Source organism: Poecilia mexicana, unplaced genomic scaffold, assembly GCF_051168715.1.
Source record: "Poecilia mexicana isolate PSO_F unplaced genomic scaffold, ASM5116871v1 scaffold_15, whole genome shotgun sequence".
Taxonomy (NCBI): Eukaryota; Metazoa; Chordata; class Actinopteri; order Cyprinodontiformes; family Poeciliidae; genus Poecilia; species Poecilia mexicana.
The window spans coordinates 29,470,593-29,477,638 of NW_028263384.1; positions in this window are offsets into that span (position 1 = coordinate 29,470,593).

The window sequence follows — 7,046 nt, forward strand, 5'->3', positions numbered from 1 at the left end:
ACAAAATAAACAATAAAAAGTAATCTTCTTCAATCAAGACATTAATGTAAAACCCCATAAATTAATTAGTTAATTTACAAAAATTTAAATAAAATAATTATTTATATGTTTTTGGTTTATTTATTTTATCTTAAAATAAATTCCTCTTTTATTGCAGTTGTATAATCTTGCAATTATTTCATTCATTTATTTATGCATCATTCACGTCTGCTCCTCTTTAAAAATGCAGGGGAAGTTATTTGCACTTCTGACAGTTTCTGCTCATTAAGTGAATCAAACGCTGTAATATTCAGCCATATTCCAGTAGATAAAACAGATCAATTACACACTGACTGTTATTTCTAGTTTGTACATATGTAAAGTTTTCAAACGGGTTCACCAATAACAATATGTAAATAGGTCATCTGAAGCACATTTTCAGCAACAAAGCAATTCAAAGTGTTTTAAATGAAATAAAAGGAAAACAGAAAAAGTTCATCCAAATAAATAAACCATTGCGCCCCCTCCTGGTGGCGCCCATTTTCGGGAAGTCCCAAATCCTGGCATTACCATCTATTATTAGTCATTGCTGCAGTTCCCCTCCTGCACTAATCGCTACGTAAACTCTGCGTGACTCTTGAAAAGCGCCCCAAATCCGCTCATTTGCTGTTGTTCGGAGGCAGAGCGGTTCGGTAATCCTGTCCGGGTTCGCAGCGCGGTGACCTCCAGCTGCAGCGGACACCGTGACCCCTCCCTCCCTCCCGCCGTGACTGACAGCTCCGCCGCTCATCGCGTGTGAGCGAGCATGGAGGTCATGCAGGAGCGCAGGAAGGCGTGTTGCAACTGACAGTTTGCACTCACGCTAATGAAAAAAATAGAAACGGCGCAGAGTTGGACTGCGGAAATTCCAGCCTGATGTGATTTCATCATGTTTCTCATTCACTGCATATTTTCACTGCCAGGAAGTGACATCATCTGCAAACATCAGGCTGAATTATGAATGTTATTAGTGGCATATTTCACAAGAAGATATTATTTTAGTAAAGTCTGAGGTAATCATCTGTGGTTGCGGAGCTGTCACGCACACTACCCCCACTTAAAAACACGCAAAACCCGCTTGACCCATGGCAGTGGTTTACTGCTTTATTGTTTCTGAAAGGTTTAATATCAGAAAAAGATTCAAGTCAAAATGTTTCATGGCATTTTCTCACTATAGACAGAGAACAGCAGATCCAACTTATCACAAAGATTTATTCCTTGTGATAAATCTGTGTTAATTTATCACAAGGAATCAAATTAAGTTTATCCAACTTAATTCAATTGTCAAAATAACGTAAATAAACTTCATTTAATTAAGTTGGATCACCTGTTGTCTTTAAGTGTTTTCTCCCTCCTCGTAATGAATAATCTTAAAATGAATTAATGTTTTATTGCAGTTGAATAATCATGTAATTATCTTAGTACAGTTTATGTCTGCTCCTCTTTAAAAAGGCAGTAGCAGGAAGTTATTTACACTTCAGACAGTTCCCGCTCATTAAATCGGTCATAAACAATAACATACAAGCATTTCAGGAAATAACACACAGATTGATGTTTCCAAGCCTTTATTTCTGTGAATTATGATTTTTCCACTTATATTAGAATACTACATGTAACCAATAAAAAGTTTAATAAGTGGGGTCATAGAAAAAAAAGTATGTTTCATATTTGCTTAAAGGTTGTTTTTTAATTTATGTCTGCACACCCGCTTATCAGAACGCTGCTTAAAATATGTTTTTATTAGCATTCATGGCTAATTGTTTTTAGCCTGGCAGCGGTGTTTCTAACTTTCAGCTGAACCAATTAAGATGGCTGTGATGCAGGGCTGAAAAATGGCGTATTTGTCATTAATCGATAATTTAAATAATCCTCAACTAGTTTAGTAATCAATTAATCATTAACTGAAGTCGACAGACTAAAAAAAAAAGACCATTTGTTGAAAGGACAACATCATCAGAGCAGAAATTAATCTGAAACCATACAAAACATATAAACATATTTTGCATTTAAAAGAAATATGCTTTTCCTGCAAATATGTTCTACTTAGCAGCTCCAGCCAAGCCCAGTCTGTCACCTAGCAACACAAGCATCATTTTACCTGCTACCTAGCAACCCAAGCTGAACTCCAGCATGTTTGTTCAGCTGGTTTTATCGCTGTATGCTCTGTATAATGGCTGCTGGAAAAGACAAGTGTTTTGCTGTCGACTTACCCTGAAACCACTTGCTGACCCCTGTTCTGGCCTCACTTCACTGGCTGCCTGTATATTTTAGGATTGATTTTAAAATTCTTATGCTTGTTTTTAAATCACTGCATAATCTTGCCCCGACTTACCTCTCTGAACTTCTTCACCCCTACATACCCTATCGGTTTCTCAGGTCCGCAGATCAGCTGCTGTTGGAGGTACCGAGATCCAGAAGGAAGCTCAGAGGGGACAGGGCTTTCTCTGTCAGGGGCCCCAAGTTATGGAACGACTTGCCTTTGCAGGTCAGAGAGGCCCCTTCACTGTCCACTTTTAAAGCTCGTCTTAAAACCCATCTATTTTAGTTGGCTTTCAACTCCAGCGGGATCTAGTTTTAAATTGTATGTTTGTTTTTAAACTGTAAGTTTTAATGTTTTTATATTTAATTATGTTGTGTTTTAATGTACAGCACTTTGTATCAGCTGTGGTTGTTTTAAAGTGCTTTATAAATAAAGTTGGTATGGTATGGTATGGTATGGTATGGTATGGTATGGTATGGTATTCTTGTCGGTTGTGTAGAAGGCTCCACTTCTGCTTTTCAAAGATGTATAGTTGCATAACTACACATCTGTTTGCAGCCATTTTCACGTGTTAGTGTAAACGCTGAGCTGGCCAGTGTGACTGGAAGCAGCTGATGTGGATTTAAAGTGACATGAGGCTCAAAAAATACAATTAAAAAGTTAAAAAAAATTAATGAAAATGTTTTGTATAGGCCATAGGTCTATTTTCACCTGGCATCATAGGTCTCCTTTAATGGGAGCTACTGGTTTCCTCCTCTATTTCTGAAAACTGCACAGCATGTTTCAGTTTTAATCTTGTGTGCAGCTTCTTATTCCTAATTTTGCTTGTTTGTTGTTGGTTTTAATATCTTTTTAATCTTGTCGATTCAATTCTTACGCCAATATTTACAGGTTGTGGGACAATAAGTTATATTTCTATCGATGCTTCTCTGTCATAATCAGGAGGAGTTTTGGTTTCCGAGTTGTCTGGTTAGTTTTTATTTCTGTTCGTTTTCCTCGGCCGCTGTCCGTCTTTGTGCTCCTGGTTCCTCCCAGCTGCAGCTGCTGGTAATCATCCCCCGGTTCCACATTCCTCCCAGTACAAACTGGGTTTCCACGGTTCATTTCCAGGTTCTTCTGCTCCATGTTCAACTCCTCGACTCACTTTAGCTGCTGCTGTTTCCAACTTTTTAAGTTTTGCTTTTATAATTAAATTAAAAAACTTTTTACATTTTTGCAAAATGATTTCATAAACTTTTCCCCACAGTAAAATTCAAGTACTTTTCAAGCATTTTCAAGGTACATTTTCAAACTTTTCCAGCACCAAATTGGTGATACAAACAATACAAACAAACAAAAGACAGTTTCAACTCACTTTTATATGATATAATTTATTACTGTTATTAATAATGACTTGTGATTCTACAGCAGGGACAAAATTAACAAAACTTTATGTGCATATACATGACTGGTCTGAGAACAAAGCAATAATTTAACAAAAAAATTGCCCAATTTCTATAACATAAAACATAAGACGATCAATAAGTCCTGATAAATTAGGAGTAATAAATATTCATTACACTGAAGCAATCCAAACAAATTCTGTTAAAGTGAACGTTACTCAAATTAAATGCTTAAACACAATATACAAAGAACGTTACTAAAAATCCTTAAATGATATTCTTGCAAAATTTCCTGGCATTTAACAAATATAAATAATTTAGCTAATTTTAACTAAGTTAAAACAAGAAAAGTTTAGCCAAATTTAACTTCAGACAGTGATAAAAATTGTATGTATTGAGTGTAGCACTGAAACAATTAGTCAGATTAATCATGATTAATCAATTATTGAAATAATCAACTAATTTAATGATCAATTAATCGTTAAAATAATATTTTCAGAGCAGTAATTAATCAAAACAGTTGGTACACTGCAAAAACACAAAATCTTATCAAGTATTTTTGGTCTAGTTTGTAGTGAAAATATCTTGGAACACTTGAAATAAAAAAAAACAAACTCACAAGAAACTTTTCATCAAGAAATAAGAGCCTGATGTAAGTAAATAACTCCTTAATTTTGATGAAAAAGTTCCAGTTCAACTGGCAGATTAGTTCAGTCAACTGGCCCTGTCCCGTTACCTAGCAACGCCTGCCAAGCCCAGCCTGTTACCTAGCAACCCAGTTATGGTTCCACTGGAAGATTGTTTCACTACTAACATGACATTTCATGAAGTAATCCGCCAATGGCACTAATAATGTCACCAATATTGAGGAATTATTGAGTTAAAATGAGCTCTTGCATCTTGCTGAAAGGTTATAAGTTAATTTTGTCCTATTTTAAGCGTAATGAGATATTTGCACTAGAAACTATATAAAAAAATTCTTGTTATAAGCTCTAATTAGGTGTATGAAAACATCTGGTTTAAACTGTGAACATTTTCCAAATTTAGGCTTTTAATCAAACATTGGATTGAACTTTATTTTAAAACTGTGCAGTTTGAATATCAAGCACTTTCAAACCTTGAAATTTAAAGGGTTTCAAACACCCACACACACACATCCTGTTAGACAGAGACGAGCAGAAACACACACACACACACACCCTCACACACACATCAGGAGCGTCTGTACAGCCCTGTCATGTTGATTACCATCCAGTAGAGATGAATCGACCTGCCGCCGCGTGATTGGTCCGACTACCATCAAACTAAACCGGTTACTGGCGACGAGTCAAAGAGAGTTGAGCGGCAGGGCAAAACCTTCACTTTGGTCCGACCGCGAGAGCGCCTCATTACGACTGGATGACCCCGGCGACTTCAAACATCAAACTGTCCCACAACAACCCCCTCCTCCCCAAAAACGTTCCTTAAATCCTGTTGTTCTGTGAGGTTTTCCATCTAAGTTCATGAGGACGATGCTAATGAGAGCTAATGATCCTCAAACATTGAGGTATCTCCGTGTTTTTTGTTTTATCCCGTCTGAATAAGTGCAATGGAGGCGCTTGCCAAAGCGCAGTCAGCAGCCCGTGAAGGCGTCTCCCCTCCATTCTCACACTAAAAGGGCATTTTGCCCTTAAATCCTGAATCGGCGAGCTTGTCCGAGACCCGCTCCGGGTCGGTTGGGTCCATCTGAACTGCTGGTGCTGCTTGAGAAGAATAGGGAGGCTTTTGACGCGTTCCGCCGCATGACTGCGCTTTTCAAATCCAGGCTAATGGAAAACAGCCATGAACTCTTCTCTGGCTTTTTTCCTGAGAGGAATCCAATGGAAAATAGGGCCAGAACACTGTAAAAATATAACAATCTAACCAAGTATTTTTGGTCTGGTGACTCAAATAAAAAGTCTCCATCAAGTGATTATGCTGGAGGGATCAAATTTGTGTTATTCTTGAATTGTGGTTGGGAAGGGCCACACAAAGTCAGACCCAGGTACGCAAATGGCCCCTGGACCGCACTTTGAACACCCGTTATTATAAGTGAAATAATCTGCCAGGGAAACAGGTGCTTTTTCATCAATATTTAGGAATTATTTGCTCTAAATATTGCTGAAAAGTTTCTTCTGAGTTAGTTTTGTCTTATTTCAAGCAAACTATATTTGCACTAAAAACTAGATAAAACTACTCAGTGAAATTTTGTGTTTTGCAGTGAATGATTGTTAAATCAAGGCAGACAGTTTTGTCTTGAAAGTATATTTTCAGTTTGTGTATTACTGCACAAATGGAGTTTTTACTGTTTTACAAACTGAATTTTTCTGTGTGAGCAGAGAAAGCTGCCTCCTCTTCGTCCTCCCGATGAGCCCTGATCTCACCAGACTCTGCAGGAAGACGATGTTTCAACCAAACCGGGTCGCTCTTTTTAAAGGCACTGAAGCTTAGAAGTCCCCCCTTCGTGTTTATCTCTTCCCCTCTGAGAGACGTCAAAGGTGAAGAAGCACTCAAAGGGAGGATAAGCCTGTTCTCATACCCCCTCCTGAGGCCTGTCTGCGGTGTTTGCACAAGAGATTAACGACGACAAACCGTCATGGCCGACTGGCTGAGGCCTGTAGAGCTGGAAGTCACGCAAAGCGCCGCCTTTTGTCCCACGTACACCTTAGGATGCAATTAGTATGGACAGGAAATGATTAGGACGTCTTTAAAATGGCTTGATTTATTATCTTACCCCGGAATAAAATGTGTTATACAAGTATGTTTTCCAGTATGCTTTGAACAGATTACAGTAATTAAATACAATGAATAAAAACATCCATTTTTTTTTTCTCACTGAAGTTAAAACAGACCAAACTTTAATTTAGGTTACATAAAAATATCCAAATTATTTCCCATTGTTTAAAGAGACAGAAAACAATCTAAAAACTTCTGATTTTAAGACTTTAACAAGTTAATAAATAAATGAATGTCTTTAATATGTTGTTTCTTTATTGTGGCTTTTAGCAAATAGAAATACATTTAGTAACAAACTGAAATAAAAGAAGAAGTTTAGTCTAATTTCACTTCAGAAAGTGATGAAAAAATATTTCTGTTTTTTTATTATATGGCTGAAATGATTAATCAGATTAATCGATTATTAGAATAATCAACTAATTTAGTAATCAATTGATCGTTAACTTTTACACACAGACTAAAAAAATTAATTTGCTGAACAAATAACATCCTCAGAGCAGTAATCAAGCTAAAACTGCACAAAAAATAAACAGTTTTGCATTTATGTGTTTTTATTAGATGCAAGGTTGAAATGATTAATTACATTAATCAATTATTAAAATAATCAACTAATAATTGATTAATCATTAACT